Raw genomic sequence first — 16,866 nt, 5'->3', positions numbered from 1 at the left:
TGATCATCTTGCATTCTTCCCATCTTACTTTCTTTGTTTCTCCTCTTGGGTTCTTCTCTGTGTCACTTGGGAAACTATCAGTAGGTTTGGGAAACTGTTGAGATAGATATCCCACATGGGACTTCAGCCTCTTGATTGTGTCTCCCTGGTTTTTTATATTGGCTCGCACTTCGTCCTCGAACACTCTGTTGTCTTGGACTTCCTTACATATACCTTCAAGTAGAGTCTCAATTCTGGAGAGTCTATCTTCGGTTGGTGATGGTGGGTTGAGGATAGTTGGTTGAGAGTGGTCATGTTGGTTTTGATATGGATGTTGAGAAGGGTGATTAGGTGGGTTTTGATATGATCTCTGTGAGGGATGTTGGTAAGTTGCATTGTTGTTGGGATTGTGGTTGTGGCGTCTCTGGTCTTGGCCTTGGTCTTTTTGGTCTCCCCACCCAAAATTAGGGTAGTTTCTCCAACCAGAATTATAAGTTTTGGAGTATGGATCATGGGTCTGCCTAGGTGAGTTCCCAACATAGTTGGCTTGTTCTCAGTCACCTTCTTCTCCTATATTCACACCTTCTAGAGCTGGTGATGAAGTGGTGATTGCTGCAACTTGGTTCTCTTCCACCTTCTTGGTAAGATCGGCTAACTGCTTGGTGATCATCTTATTTTGAGCCAGCAGTGCATCCATGTGGTTCAGCTCCATCACTCTTCAAGTGTTACTCCTTTCAGAAGCATAAAAGTAGTCATTCTCAACTACAGTCTCAATGACATCTATGGCTTCTTCAATGGTTTTCTTCTTGTTTGGAGAAGCCCCTGATGAATGGTCTACGGCCTTCTTTGATTCGTAAGAAAGACCTTCGTAGAAAATGTGTAGTTGAACCCATTTGTTGAACATGTCTGGTGGGCACCTTCTTGTTAAGTCCTTAAATCTCTCCCATGCTTCATAGAGAGTTTCACCATCTTGTTGCCTGAAGGTTTGTACCTCAGCTCTCAACCTGTTAATTCTTTGAGGAGGGTAGAATCTTGCCAAAAAATTGTTCACCACATCTTCCCAATTTATTAGACTCTCCTTCGGGAAGGATTCTAGCCATTTAGATGCTTTGTCCTTGAGTGAGAAAGGGAACAAAAGCAGTCTATAGACATCCGGATGAACACCATTAGACTTCACAGTGTCACATATTCTTAGGAAGGTGGTTAGATGTTGATTGGGTTCTTCTTGGGTGCTTCCTCCGAACGAACAGTTGTTCTGAACAAGGGTGATGAGCTGGGGTTTTAATTCAAAGTTATTGGCATGTATGGTTGGCTTTTGGATACTACTTCCACAATTTCCTGGGTTTGGATTGATGTATAACTCTAGAACTCTTCTTTCTTGCCCAGCAGGGTTCACAGGGCCTTCTCTGGCATGGTTATGAGCTTCTCCTTCATGGTTGTTCTCCAGGTTCTCCATGTTTGTTTCAAAGTACTCTTCCTCCTCCTCAGCACCAACAACTCTTTTTCCTCTTGCTTCCCTCCTTAATCTAAGGAAGGTCCTCTCAGGTTCATAATCAAAGGAAGTTGAAGCTCCGCTTCTTCTCCCTGTTATACAACTCACAAAACCCACAACAAGAAATAAAATGAAGAGATTATTCTCGTTAGAGTAGCTGTTAGTGTGAGTGGTGAAAATTATCAAACAGTTAGTGGGTTAGTGAACAAAATTGTAAATAACAACAAAGAGAAAGAAAACAAAGAGGGGAGAGGGGATGAAGGAGGAAAGTAACTGAAACTGAAAGTAAATGACTAGGTAAAATAAACAAGCAAAAGAAAAATGCTCAATCTAGTGATCTTCCAACTTAATCATTGTCGATACAAAATCAATCCCCGGAAATGGCGCCATAAACTTGATGCACGAAAACTTGTCTCTCAACAAATTTCCCTTCAGCAAGTATATCGAATTGTCGTCAAGTAAAAAACTCACAATAGAGTGAGGTCGAATCCCACAGGGATTGTTGGTCAAGCAACTTTAGTTGGAAAAATGTGCTAGTTGAGCTAAACAGAAATTGAGTTGAGAATTGCAGAAAATTAAATAGCAGAAAAGTAAATTACAGAAAGTAAATTGCAGAATCTTAAATGAGGATTTGGGGAGATGAGCATAAAGATAAATGGAAGAAAGTAAAGAGAATAGATAAGATCAGAAATGTAGGATTCATTGGGCTTAGGAGATGTTGCATTCTCCGGATCAAGTTCATTCTCATCTCTTCCACAATCAATGCATTCATTGATCTCCTTGGCAATCTTAGGTGATTGGATCCCAATTCCTTGGCAACCCAATCCCTCTAAGCTTGAACAATTTCCCAATTCCTTGATTTATTTGTTCATGGGAAGAGATGAAGTATGGGCACTGATTATACCACATGTATTTCCAAATCAAAGTGTTGGGAAGATTACATGTCACTATATCCGTCCAAACCCCAATTTGGTCCAACCTGAGAAAAAATTTCTAGCATGATCTCCTCATCCCTTTTCAAAGGCTCAGAGGAGATCCAATTATAGAGAGTTTCTTTTCCAAGACAACTAACCAATTGAATTAAGATCGAAAGCTTTCTAGTAAATCAAGAGAAACGAAAGAGGAAGAAGAATGAAAACTATAATTGATCCATCAAATTACAACAGAGCTCCCTAACCCAATGAAAGGGGGTTTAGTTGTTCATAGCTCTGGAAATGGAAGATGATAAAGAAGAATACATTCTACCGTAACTAAAAAGTGCAGAAAAGTAAATATACAAGGTGTAGTTCTCCAAATTGCCAAGCTCTTCTCTAATTCAAAACTACTCCTATATATACTACTCTTCTTGATCTTCTAGTCAGTTCTTCAAGTCTTGGATATGGGCTGAGTTGAAGCAGTTAAAATCTTCAGTGGGCTCAACTTTGCTTGCAGAAAAAGTGTGAGTTAAGCATGGGTGGACGTTAGTTAGGACGTTAGGGGTGTTAACGTTAAGTGAAAATGTGGGTTCGAGAACGTTAGTGACGATCACCTTTTTCACTAACATTCCAAGCCAAAATGATCGACGTTAACTTCAACGTTAGTGGAACTAACGTTACCTCTTGGTCCTTCACAAACGTTATCGGCATTCACCTTTTTCAATAACGTTGCCTATTGGTCCTTCGCAAACGTTATTGGCATTCACCTTTTCCAATAACGTTGCTCTTTGCCTCTTTTCCCCACGTTAGTGATCCACGTTAGTGTAACTAACGTGGCCCTTAACGTGGGCATGCCTAAGCTTTGAGAGCATTAGTGCCACTTACCTTTGTCACTAACGCTCCAAACTCCTCTCCTTCCCACGTTAGTGCCTCACGTTAATTGCATTAATGTGACCACTAACGTGGTGGTGATTGCCATCTCCAAAATTAGAGACAAAGGTGAGTGTCACTAATGTTGGCCTATCATGCTTAGCTCCATGTTACTCTTCACGTTAGTAGTGTTAACATGACCACTAACGTGGGCACTATTGGCTTAGTCCAATGTTAGTGACAAAGGTGAGTGTCACTAACGTTGGTGATTACTTTCTCTCCCACGTTAGAGTTCACGTTAATTGGATTAACGTGACTCTTAACAAGCTAAATGTGCCTTTTGGAACGTTAGTGGTATTCACTTTTACCACTAACGTTGGAGCTCTCCTTCTCCTCTACGTTAGCTACCACGTTAATGTAATTAACGTGGCAACTAATATGGTCTATGATGGCTTCGAAGACGTTATTGGCTATCACTTTTTTCATTAACGCTACAAGCTTATTCCCATTCCACGTTAGTGGTCACGTTAATTAGATTAACATGGCTACTAACGTGGCTCTTTCTTACTTCCTTCGTCCTGAAATCAAGCAAATAAAGGGCATCAAAGCTCTGTTTCAAGGCATGAGATCATGCATTATCCATTTTATCATTAAATTCCTGCATAATTCTCAAGAAACCATGTAAAGTTCCCAATGTTTGCTTGAATCAAGGTGTAAGTGTATTTTTATACAAAACTTGCTTATTGTCTAAGAAAATGCATGAAACTACCCTAAAACAGTGAAGAAAAGGTCAGTGAAACTATACAAGATGCCCTGGCATCATGTGCTTAAGAACTCTGGATACCTCTAACTGGGGACTTTAGCAAAGCTGAGTCACAATCTGAAAAGGTTCATCCAGTTATGGGTCTGTGACATTTATGTATCCGGTGGTAATACTGGAAAACAAAGTGCTTAGGGTCACGGCCAAGACTCATAAAGTAGTTGTGTTCAAGAATCAACATACTGAACTAGGAGAATCAATAACACTATCTTAATTCTGAGTTCCTATTGATGCCAATCATTCTGAACTTCACAGGATAAAGTGAGATGCCTATTCAGAAGCAAAAAGCTACTAGCCCCGCTCATCTAATTGGAACTAAGCTTCATTGATATTTTGGGATTTATAGTATATTCTCTTCTTTTTATCTTATTTTATTTTTAGTTTCTTGGGGACAAGCAACAATTTAAGTTTGGTGTTGTGATGAGCGGATAATTTATACGCTTTTTGACATTGTTTTTACATAGTTTTTAGTATATAATTATTAGTTTTTATGAAAAAATCACATTTCTGGACTTTACTATGAGTTTGTGTGTTTTTCTGTGATTTCATATATTTTCTGTCTGAAATTGAGGGACCTGAGCAAAAATCTTATTCAGAGGCTGAAAAAGGACTGCAGATGATGTTGGATTCTGACCTCCGTGCACTCGAAATGGATTTCCTGGAGCTACAGAAGCCCAATTGGTGTGCTCTCAGTTGCGTTGGAAAGTAGACATCTTGGGCTTTCCAGCAATATATAATAGTCCATACTTTTTTCGAGTTTTAATAATGCAAACTGGTGTTTTAATGCCAACTTTCTACCCTTTTCTAGCGTTAAACACCAGAACTGGCATAAAAGCTGGAGTTAAACGCCCAAACTGGCACTAGAGCTAGAGTTTAACTCCAAGAAAAGCCTATGCACGTGAAAGCTTCAATGCTCAGCCTAAGCACACACCAAGTGGGCCCCAGAAGTAGATTTCTGCATCATTTACTTATTTCTGTAAACCCTAGGTTACTAGTTCATTGTAAATAGGACCTTTTACTATTGTATTTTCATAGGGAGATCTTTATATCATTTTTGAGACTATCTTTGTATCATTGTTGATCTCTTGATCACGTTCAGGGGGCTGGCCATTCGGCTATCCCTGGACCTTCATCACTTATGTATTTTCAATAGTGGAGTTTCTACACCTCATAGATTAAGGTGTGGAGCTCTGCTGTTCCTCATGAATTAATTTAATTTCTACTGTTTTCTATTCAATTCAAGCTTATTCTTGTTCTATGATATTCATTCGCACTTCAACATGATGAATGTGATGATCAAATGACATTCATCACCATTCTCACTTATGAATGTGTGCCTGACAACCACTTCCGTTCTACCAGAAAACAAGCTTGAATGTATATCTCTTGGCCTCCTAGTCCACGACGCATGATTGCATCTCCTGACAATAGAGCCTTCCATTTCCTGAGATCAGAGTCTTCGTGGTATAAGCTAGAACCAGTTGGTAGCATTCTTGAGATCCGGAAAGTCTAAACCTTGTCTGTGATATTTCTAGTAGGATTTGGGATGCGATGACTGTGATTAGCTTCAAACTCATGACTGTTGTGTGCAGTGACAGTGCGCAAAAGGATCATTGGATCTTATTCCAACACAAGTGAGAACCGACAGATGATTAGCCCTACGTAATCCGTAGCCGGACCATTTTCACTGAGAGGACAGACGGTAGCCATTGACAACAGTGATCCCCCAACATAAAGCTTGCCATGGAAAGGAGTATGAATGATTAGATGAAGGCAATAGGAAAGTAGAAGTTCAAGAGCAACAAAGCATCTCCATACGCTTATCTTAAATTCCCACCAATGAATTGCATAAGTATCCCTATCTTTTTATGTTTTATCTGTCTTTTAAATATCAAAATCCTATAACCATTTGAATCTGCCTGACTGAGATTTACAAGATGACCATAGCTTGCTTCAAGCCGATAATCTCCGTGGAATCGACCCTTACTCACGTAAGGTATTACTTGGATGACCCAGTGCACTTGCTGGTTAGCTGCGCGGAGTTGTGAGAAAAGTGTGAGATCACGATTTCGCGTACCACTGGGCGTGCCACTTGAAGCTCTGGGCATGGCACGCCAAGCTTTTGAATCAACATCTCTACAATGGGCGTGCCACTTGGAACTTTGGGCGTGGCACGCTAAGCTCTTGAAGCCAATTCTCATCAATGGGCGTGCCACTTGGAGCTATAGGCGTGGCACGCCAGGTTTGTAAAGCCAAGTCTCAAAGAGGGCGTGCCACTTGGTGCTATGGGCGTGGCATGCCAGGCTTAAGTTCTAGAGGAGTTATTTTGAGCCCCACTATGGGCGTGGCACGCCAAGGCATATGCCAGCCTAACCTCCTCTCATTCAAATGAGGATATCTTGAGCTAAACAACTCCAAATGAAATTATTCTAGTGCCATTAGAAAGTAGACATCCATAGCTTTCCAACCATATATAACACTTCATAATGGACACTAGAATTGAGGAAGATATTGACCCCGAAATCAAAAGAAGAAAAACACGTCACTGCAGAGTTACCAGCCTGACCTCTTCACCTTCAAAGGAACATAACTTGAGTTGTGGAGGTCCAAATCGGGTGATCTTGGTGGTGTTGGAAGGCTGATATCAAGAGCTTTCCAACAATATATAACACTCTAGGGTGGACGTTAAAACTGAAGGTAAAAAAGGCCATTATTTTAGCATTGCAAAACATGGGCGTGCCACTTGATATCGAAGGAGTGGCACGCCAACCCCTTTCATACAATGAGCATGCCACTTGGAGTCTTGGGCATGGCACGCCAGTTCAAATGGCCAGAGAGGAGATTTTGATGCATCATTGAAGGCGTGGCACACCAGTTTTGGGCGTGGCACGCCAGTTTCACAACATATGAGGCGGGGCACGCCAGAAGTGGGCGTGGCACGCCGGGCTACCTGACAGACTGACCTAGTCATCTTCAAATGAGCATAACTTGAGCTACAGAAGTTCAATCGAGTTAATTTCAAAAGCGTTGGAAAGCTGACATCTAGAGCTGTCCAACCATATATAATACTTTATAGTAGACATTCAGTTTGAGGCCCAACCAACTCCATACTTTCAACATTGCAAAGTGGGTCATACTCCAAAGGGCAAAATCAAGTGGGAGTGGCACTTGGAACCACATGCCAACTTCTTCTCGCAGCCCCTAACCTTCAACTAAGCCCACCCTAAACTCTCATTCAAGCCACAATTGTCAACCAATCAAGGCCACAAGAAGCATCTAGAATAGTTTATTTTCATTTCATTGTAATTTGCTTTTAATTTCATTTAAGTTTGTAATTTAGGAGGGCCTATATGAAGGCCTTAGTTTCATAGAATTAGGGAGCTATCTATTAGGCTGGACACATTTAGAGAAGTGAGTCTTCGGACTCTCCTTCCCACCATTCTCTTCTCCTCTTCCATTTTCTTACTTGTAAATATTTTAGTTATGAATTACTAACTCTTTCCATTGGGAAAGAGAGCTCTATTTTTTTCAATGGATTGATTGTTTTTATTCATCTTCTTCTCTATATCTCTCTTTGATTTACTAGAAGGGATTTCTTTCTTCATTCTAGCATTCAATTATCTTGGAAAAGAGATTGAATGTATTTTTGTTTTATGGGAACCTTGGAAGAAGAATCATAAAACCATGCTTGAAATCCTTTGTCACACTTGAGTAGGATATGGGTTTTGGTGTTTGGATATGGTGACGTATAATCCTCCCTCTACTTGGACCTGTGAGGATGTGTGGTATAGTCAGGGATCAAGCTTCATCTCTTCGCATGAGCAATTAGACCAAGGAATTGGCTATTGATCAAGATTTGAGAGATTGAGTCACCAAGGAATTGGGGCTCAATCAATCATGATTGCCAAGAGGTCAATGAGTTGCAGGATTAAAGATAAGATGAAATCAATTAATTCGGAGAATGCAATATCTCTTTATCCCAATGTTTATTTTATCTTTCTTTCTTTTATTTACTTTGTGGTTATTTACATTTTCTGCACTTTACTTTCTTGTACTTTACTTTCCTTGCCATTTACTATTGCTAACTAGGATAATTAATCAACTATTACTTGCTTAATCCAATTAATCTCTGTGGATACAATCCCACTCCATTGTGGGTTATTACTTGACGACAATTTGGTGTGCTTGCCAAAGAACGGATTCATTATATGTGGGTAGTGAATTCCGGTCATTATCCCCTTTTATTCTTCTTTTATCATACTAATTACTTTTATGTCCCTCTTTGTTTTCAGTTCTTCTTTGCTTGAGGACAAGCAAACCTTTATGTTTAGTGTTGATGCTTCGCTTATGGCTTTTCTGTTTAGCACCCAAGGGAGATGAATGTTCTTCATGAAGGAATGAGATGACCACCAGCATAACTGAGGTGGTTGAGTTTCTTTCAGTCTATTTCTCTTCCATTTTTGTTGTCTTCTGTTTTCTGTTGCTTTGATTGCTTGCAAGATCTTTAGTACTTTTAGTTAAAAAAAATTTTGCCTCATGTATTGCTCACTATTTTTGAATAAAAAAAGAAAAGAAAAGAAGTATTAAATTTGAATCAAAGAATGTTGATGTACAAGGAATAGGAATTTAGAGAATTATTATAACTTCCCTAAAATTAATGAAAGTTTAATAATTGAAGCAAAAGAAATAGCAAAAGAAAAATAAAAGCAATGTCTAAGGCTCTGAGCATTAATGACTAGGGAGGTTAGACATGATTAAAAGCTCAAAGAGTTTTTTTCCTAGTCATATGCTTATAGAGTTTTTTTTTTGTCAAATAATCCTTGAAATAGAATACTTAGAGTCAAGACCAAGTGCGTTTAATAGATTATGCCAAAGGCTTTGAGAACCACTATCTGGGAGTAACTGAAAGAAAAATCAGAACTTAAAGGAAGTTCCCCAGTTAAGTGCTTGTGGTGTTTCTGTGTCAAGCAACCCTTGAGACAAAACATTTAAAGTCGCGGCTAGGCTCAAGGTGCAAAGCACCAAAGAAAAATAAATTAAAGAAAATTATGCTGTGTTCAAGGATTAAACTGGAGTATAAAGATCAGAGAATTCATAATATGATCCGGATTCTAATTCCGAATGACACTGACATTCTTCTGATTCAAAGGAGAGTGAGACGCCAAAACTATTCAGGATTGCAGTTGTAAACCCCACTATAAGAAGAGACATGAGCTTAATCAAACTTTTACTTCTTATGCAAATTCACATCTTAATCATGCACTTATTTTGGTTGCTTGAGGACAATCAACATTCAAGTTTGGTGTTGTGATGCGTGAGCATCTTTCTTATCTTTTCCTAGTGAATTTACATTTAAATTGTTGAGTTTAATCAATAATTAATTATCTTTTAGTCACTATGGATGCTACTTTGAGTCTCGTGCAATTTTGTTTATTTTAGGTAGCATTTGGCTTGATTTGATGGAGAAGAAGCTTGCACAAATGGAAGGAGCACAAGAATTAAAAGAGATGATCAGCGAAGATCGACTCGTGCGCGTACCTGACGCGTATGCGTGACACGCGAAGAAGACCATCGATGCGTACGCGTGACTGACGTGTGCGCATGACATGCGCCACGTTCAGAAAATGCAGAAAATGCTGGGGGCGATTTATGGGCCCCATTTTGGCGCTCAAGTAAGGCGCAGCTCTCTGCCAAGTTAGGCGCCGATCTAGTAAAGCCAAGTGGTAGCAATAACCTTTTCCTATTATACTTGGGAAAATCAACAAGGATTGAAACTCCAATTAATCTTCTCATAGCCAAGGCCTTTTATTACAAATATATAACATCTCTTGTCATTATTTCTTGCTTTAATTAGAAATTCTTAACCGGCATTTTTCCATCCATCAATTTTTGGCGCCGTTCCCGAGGAGTTGCAAAAGTGTGCTAAATTATTGGTTGGGGTAAATATTTTTATATTTACATAATTGCATTTTTTATTTTATTTTTATTTGTGCATTTTTTGTTTATTAGTAGTAATTATTATTTATTTTTCTTAGTATATTTTATTACCATGAGCTATATGTTTCTTTCATTGAATGACGCGTTCGTTACCGGTTCCGAGCTTAGCCATATTTGATCCAAAAATCGAAAAGAATATTTCACGTATTAGGCGAGCTCGGTGTCGGTTAGCCTCTGAGGGTGGTGAAGGGGTTTCTACCAATTCACTAGTCTTATCTGAGGTTGAATCCAAAGCGTCATTTGAGGAAGAAACTAGATCTTCTCCTGTTAATTCTATTGATGCCTCTTATGTTGATTTAAGTGCAGATATTATGGCAGAGCCTAGACGGATTACTCTCAGGGAAGCGGGAGCTCCGTATTTTACACTGCAACCATATCAAGCGCGTTATCCGAATTTGACTGCGGATTTTGAACTGAAGACCACATTGATCAATCTACTGCCTAAGTTTCATGGCTTACCTGCTCAAGAGCCTATCAAGCACCTCAGAGATTTTCAGACAACTTGCTTAACTACTAGGCGACATGGTGATGATGAGATTGCCATCTGGCTATATACCTTCCCATTTTCTCTGGAAGGAAAGGCTAAGGAGTGCTTCTACACTAACCGGAAGTTGTTGTTACTAATTGGGATTCCTGGACAAGTTCTTTCCAACAGAGGTTACAAATAGATTGAGGAAGGAGATTTCCTGTGTCATTCAAGGTGAATCGGAGACCCTCTACGAGTATTGGGAACGCTTTAGGAATCTCCTAGACTTATGTCCCCACCACAAGATTGACCAGTTGGTGTTGATTAGCTATTTTTCCCAAGACATGAAGCCTCAAGAGAATACCCTATTAGATGCTGTAAGTAATAGCTCTCTAACGAAGTACAAGACTGTGACAGAAGCGTGGCAACTGATCACCGATCTAGCTTTGTCTACCTAAAATGCAAGGCAAAAGACTAATCATCCCAAGGCTATTGCAGAAGTTTCTTCTAGTAGTGAGACCGCTGCTCTCACCAAGATTCTGGGAGAGATGACCAATACACTAAAGCAGCTCCAGCTGAATCAACAACAACCTCTGCCTCCCCAACAGCAGCAATGTCAATAGTTAGTTCCTCAGAGAGTCTGTATAATTTGTGCTTGCTACTCTCACTACACTGATGAGTGTCCACAACACCTTGGCGGCCACCAATGCCTATTACAACCGTCTGAATCAAGGGAACTATCAACAAGGCGGTAATTATAATCAAGGTGGTAATTACAATCAAGGTTGGCAAGACAACCCCAACCAAGGATGGAGAGACAATCCCAACCAAAGATGGAGAGACAACTACAACCAAGGAGGCAGAGACAATGGTGAAAATCAAAGTTGGAATAATAACAGCTATCAACAGAACCGGTATCAACAAAATCCTCCATACCCCGCACCTCACCAAAGACAAGCCCAATCACCTCAACTCAACCAAACACAAGGCCCTCAAATTACTTACCCCCCTTCTTCCTCCAACTAAGATGAAACACTTTGTTCCATCCTTCAAGGACAAAAAGAGCTTCAGAATTCACTTACCTCTAGCCTCACCGGTCTTACCTCCACTCTACAAGCTCTTATATCCCGAATGGAACCACCTTCTACCTCCAACAATCAATCTTCAAGCTCTAGTGCACTTCCCTCTCAACCCTTACCCAACCTAAATGGTAGAATTAATGCCATTACTTTGAGGTCCAGCACTACATTGTAAGAGAGGAGTCCTGAGGAGCCAAGCTCAAGAGAAGATATTCAAGTTGAAGACATTGTTGAGGTAGAAGATGTTGAAGAAAAGGATGAGGTCAAAGATGCGGTTGAAGAAGAAGTTGCTCAACCAAGGAATGGAGTATCTAAGGAAGATGATGCTGTGAGAGAAGCCATTCCCATTCCTTTTCCACACCTTGCTAGGAGGACTAAGAAGCAACTGGAGCTAGATCCCAAGATGGTGGAGATCTTTAAGAAGGTTTAGGTAACTATTCTCCTTTTTTATGCTATTCGCTAAGTGCCTAAATATGATAAGTTTCTAAAAGATTTATGCATGAATAAAGAAAAGATATTGGGTAGCTCAATTTCTGCTCTTATGGGTGCTATACCGGAGAAATATGGTGATCCCGATCCTTGTATGGTTACTTGTACTATAGGGGGTGTTCAATTTGTTGACTACATGTGTGATTTAGGTGCATGTGTTAGTATTATGCCATAATCTGTATATGATGCTTTGAGGCTCCCTCCCTTGAAAAGGTCGCCATTACGTTTTGTTTTGGTAGATAAGAGCATAAATTCAGTGGTTGGTATTGCGGAAGACGTCTTGCTGAGTATTAAGCGGTTGACGTTTCCTATTGACTTCTACAATCTAGAGATGCACCCTAGTGATTGATGAGGGAAAAACGATTCCACACAAACTCACCAGCAAGTATACCGGGTCGCATCAAGTAGTAATAACTCACGGGAGTGAGGTCGATCCCACAGGGATTGATGGATTGAGTAACTTTAGTATGGTGATGAATTTAGTTAAGCGAATATTTGAAGATTTGGGTGAAATTCGACTAACAGAAGAGAAATTACAAGGAAAATAAAATGCAGAAAGTAAATTGGCAGAATCTTAAATTGCTGAAGGCGTAAATTGTAGAAACTTAAAGTACGAGAAATTAAAAGAGCTGAAACTTAAATTGCAAGAAAGGTAAATAACTGAAACTTAAAGTGCAAGTAATTTAAATTGCTGAATCTAAATTTCCAGGAAACTTAAATTGCATGAAAAATAAAAGGATTTGGGTAATGGGAATCGAAAGAGAACTGGAAAATATAAAGTGCATTAAACTAAAGAACTCTCAGATGACATAATTCAAATCAGGACTTCAGCATCAAAATAGAAAAGTGAAATTACAGAAGAATTAAAACAGAATGAAAACTTAGATCAACTTTAAAATCCTAAAAGAGAAATTGACAATTACAGAAGAATAACGAAAACAAAAAGAAAATTTAGTTCTCAATTGCTCTCTTAAACAAAACATAAAAGAAGAAATTGCAGAAGAAAGAAAAACAGAAAGTAAACTATGATCAGATCTTCAACTCAAAACTATCCAAGGAAAAATAAAAGAAAACTCCATGATGAAGGAATTCAGAAGAATTCTTTGATCCGAAGTCCAAGACCCAAACAGAAAAGTAAAAGTTACAGAAGAGAGAAAACAAAAATAGAAAGGAAAACTCAGATCTGATCTTAATTCTAAAATTCTAAAAAGAAATTCAAAGAGAGCCCCCCTATGAACTCAAATTTTCTCCTATTTATACACTTTCTATTTCAGTCCTCAAGCACTTGGAGTGGGATTTTTGGCCTGTGGAGAAATGGATCAAAATGGCACTTGGTTGCTGCTTCCAGGGGAACGTTGCGTTCTCAAAGTGAGTGTAGCGTTCATTCATCCACGCGTGTGCTTCCCTTGCGCATGCGCATCCCTTTGCGACTTTGATCATCGACGCGTACGCGTCACTTACGCATGCGCGTCACTATCAGTCTTCAGCTCCTACCATGCTCGCGTGCCCCTTTCACGCGTACGCGTCTTCCATAGCGTTCTCTTATTGAGCGCTACGTTTGCTTAATGAACACTGCCCACGTGTGCGCGTCCTCTGCGCGTGCGCGTGGGTAGCCAATTATCAAATCCAGGCCTCAGCGCCAGCCACACGTGCGTGTCCTTTTTCCCAAGTGCTTAATCGACGCGTGCACGTCATGCACGTGAACGCGTCGATTGCAGAACTTTGCCTCCAAATTTTAATCTCCCCGAAAATGCTGAGTAAATGAATGTAGCGTTCTCTTTAAAAATGAGCGCCAACCACTACCATGCGTACGCGTCATGCACGCATACGCGTGGGTCTTCGAAAATTGCCCCTGACGTGGCGTTCTTTCTTTGAACGCAACATTACTCTGGAGTGCTTCTCCTTTTCTTCACTTTCTCACCTAAAATCAATAAAACAAAAAATCAAAGTCTCACCAAAATCATAAGAAATTGCATCGTTTATAATAATCACTTAATTCTTGCATAAATCTCATGATTTTGTATAAACATGGAATTCCACTCCAATCACTTACTTATTGTGCAAGAAAGTGCATAAAACCTAATGAAAGAGATGAAAAATGCTTGTGCAACTAGTATAAGATGACTTGTCATCAGTGTCTCCGGAAGACCTTCATCCATCTTGCTTGGAAGGCTATTTGAGATTGATGGAAGAGCAGTGAGCTTCAACCTTGATGAAGCTATGAAACACCCACCAGAAGACCACTCCATCTTCCAGTGTGACATTATTGATGAGACTATGGGTGAAGTTCACCAAGAGGCAGTAGAAGAGAAGACCATGGAGCAAGATGCAAGTGTGGGGAAGCCCTCGGACTATACTGAAGATGCCTTGCTACCGCCAATGGTTTCGGATGATCAAGTGCGAAGCCATGAGCTGAAAATAGAGTTGAAGCCCCTTCCACCTCACCTCAAGTATGCATATCTTGAGGACAATCAAAAGCTCCCAGTGATTATTATGAAGGAGCTTACTTCCCAACAAGAGGAGTGTCTGTTTAGTGTGCTGAGAAGACATAAGAAAGCTATTGGGTAGAGTTTGGCGGACATAGTAGGAATAAGCCCTCAAGTCTGTGAGCACCGCATATTTTTAGAGGAGGGAGCAAGGCCTATCCGTCAACCGCAAAGGCAGTTGAACCCTACCATTTTAGAAGTTGTCAAGAAGGAAGTGACCCGACTGCTTGAAGCTAATATCATATATCCAGTCTCGGATAGCGAATGGGTTAGCCCAGTACAGGTGGTTCCAAAGAAGTCTGGTGTCACAACAGTAAAGAATGAGCATGAGGAGCTCATGTCTACCAGAGTGCAGAATTCCTGGAAAGTGTGCATTGACTACAAGCGCTTGAACCAAGCCACTCGCAAGGGTCACTACCCATTACCTTTCATCGATTAAATGCTTGATCTCCTATCAGGTAAATCACACTACTGTTTTCTAGATGGTTATACTGGTTATTTTCAAATCCATATTACCCCAGAAGATCAGGAGAAAACAACTTTTACATGCCCCTTTGGAACGTATGCGTATAAGAGAATGCCTTTTGGCTTATGTAATGCACCGGCTACATTTCAAAGATGAATGATGAGTATCTTCTCAGATCTTCTTGAGCATTGTATGGAAGTTTTCATGGATTACTTTAGTGTCTATGGTGATTTGTTTGACCTTTGTTTGGATAGTTTAGCTAGAGTATTAGAAAGATGTGTTAGTTCAAACCTTGTACTTTATTTTGAAAAACGTCATTTTATGGTAAAAATAAGGTATTGTTCTAGGCCATGTTGTTTCTAATACTGGTATATCTATTGATCCTACAAAGGTAGATGTTATTTCTGGATTACCTAACCCTTCCTCTGCGAGGGAAGTCCGTTCGTTTCTTGGTCATGCAGGTTTCTACCGTCGTTTTATCAAGGACTTCAGTAAGGTAGCACTGCCTTTGTCTAGTCTGCTGAAGAATGACATAGAGTTTAAGTTGAGTGAAGATTGCATGGAGGCATCTGACAAGCTGATGGTTTCCTTGACCCAAGCTCCTATTATGAGAGGGCCTGACTAGAGTAGGTCATTCGAGATCATGTGCAACGCATCAAACTATGCGGTAGGAGCGGCGCTGGCTCAACGCGAAGATAAAGACCCATAAATATTATTGCTTATGCTTCTAACACTCTAGATGGTGTCCAGTCTAATTATACTACCACTGAAAAAGACTGGTTAGCTATTGTTTTTTTCTCTGGATAAATTCTGAGATTATTTACTTGGAACTAAGGTGGTAGTATATTCAGACGATGCGGCCTTGAAATATTTGTTAGCTAAGAAAGAGTCTAAACCAAGGTTAATATGTTGGATATTGTTATTGTAAGAATTTGATTTAGAGATCAAAGATAGGAGTGGTTCCCATAATTTAGTGGCGGATCACTTGAGTCGCATAGAACATATTAAAAGTGACTCCACTCCTATTAATGATGCATTTCCATTAGATAGCTTGCAAGCAATATCTGAGGTAATTCTTTGGTATGCACTTATAGCTAATTATTTGGTTAGTCGTACCTTTCCTCCTAATTTTACTAAGCATCAAAAGGACAAGCTTAAAAGCGAGTCCAAGTATTACATATGGGATGACCCATATTTGTGGAGATGTGGTGCTAACCAAATAATTAGAAGGTGTGTGCCCCCAATCCGAAATCCAGTCAATCTTAGAGGGTTACCACTCTTCTGAGAGTGGTAGACACTATGGTCCTCAAAGAACACCTAGAAAAGTTTTGGACTGCGGATTTTGGTGGCCCACACTTTTTAAGGATGCTAATATTTTTTGTGACTCTTGCCACTAATGCCATAGGTTTGGAAATAAATCCAAGAGGGATGAGATGCCCCAACAACTTATGTTGTTCTGTGAAATGTTTGATGTTTAGGGTATTGACTTCATGGGTCCATTTCCAAAATCGAATGGTTTCTTGTACATTTTGTTAGCTGTTGATTATGTTTCTAAATGGGTGGAAGCAATCCTAATCCTGATGATGCTAACATTGTTGTTTCTTTTATTTGAAATAATATTATTTGTCACATTGGATCACCATGAGCAATCGTGAGTGATCAATGCTCTCACTTTTGTAACAGAAGAATGACAGGTTTACTGAAGAAACATGGAATCGTTGACAAGGTGGCGACGGCTTACCATCCCTAAACCAATGGGCAAGCTGAGGTGTCTGATAAACCATTATTTTATGATTTATATTGTGTTT

General features: G+C 39.8%; 1 non-coding gene across 1 annotated transcript; it reads left to right on the top strand.

Moving 5' to 3' along the window:
• The first annotated feature begins 881 nt into the window (after positions 1 to 881).
• Positions 882 to 985, top strand: LOC127742825 (small nucleolar RNA R71). The gene has a single exon (XR_008004213.1). It is a non-coding gene; the product is annotated as a small nucleolar RNA R71 (small nucleolar RNA).
• The last annotated feature ends 15,881 nt before the right edge of the window (positions 986 to 16,866 follow it).

Source organism: Arachis duranensis, chromosome 1, assembly GCF_000817695.3.
Source record: "Arachis duranensis cultivar V14167 chromosome 1, aradu.V14167.gnm2.J7QH, whole genome shotgun sequence".
NCBI lineage: Eukaryota > Viridiplantae > Streptophyta > Magnoliopsida > Fabales > Fabaceae > Arachis > Arachis duranensis.
Note: the sequence above shows the minus strand (reverse complement) of the source record. Positions and strands in the feature narration are given on the sequence as shown.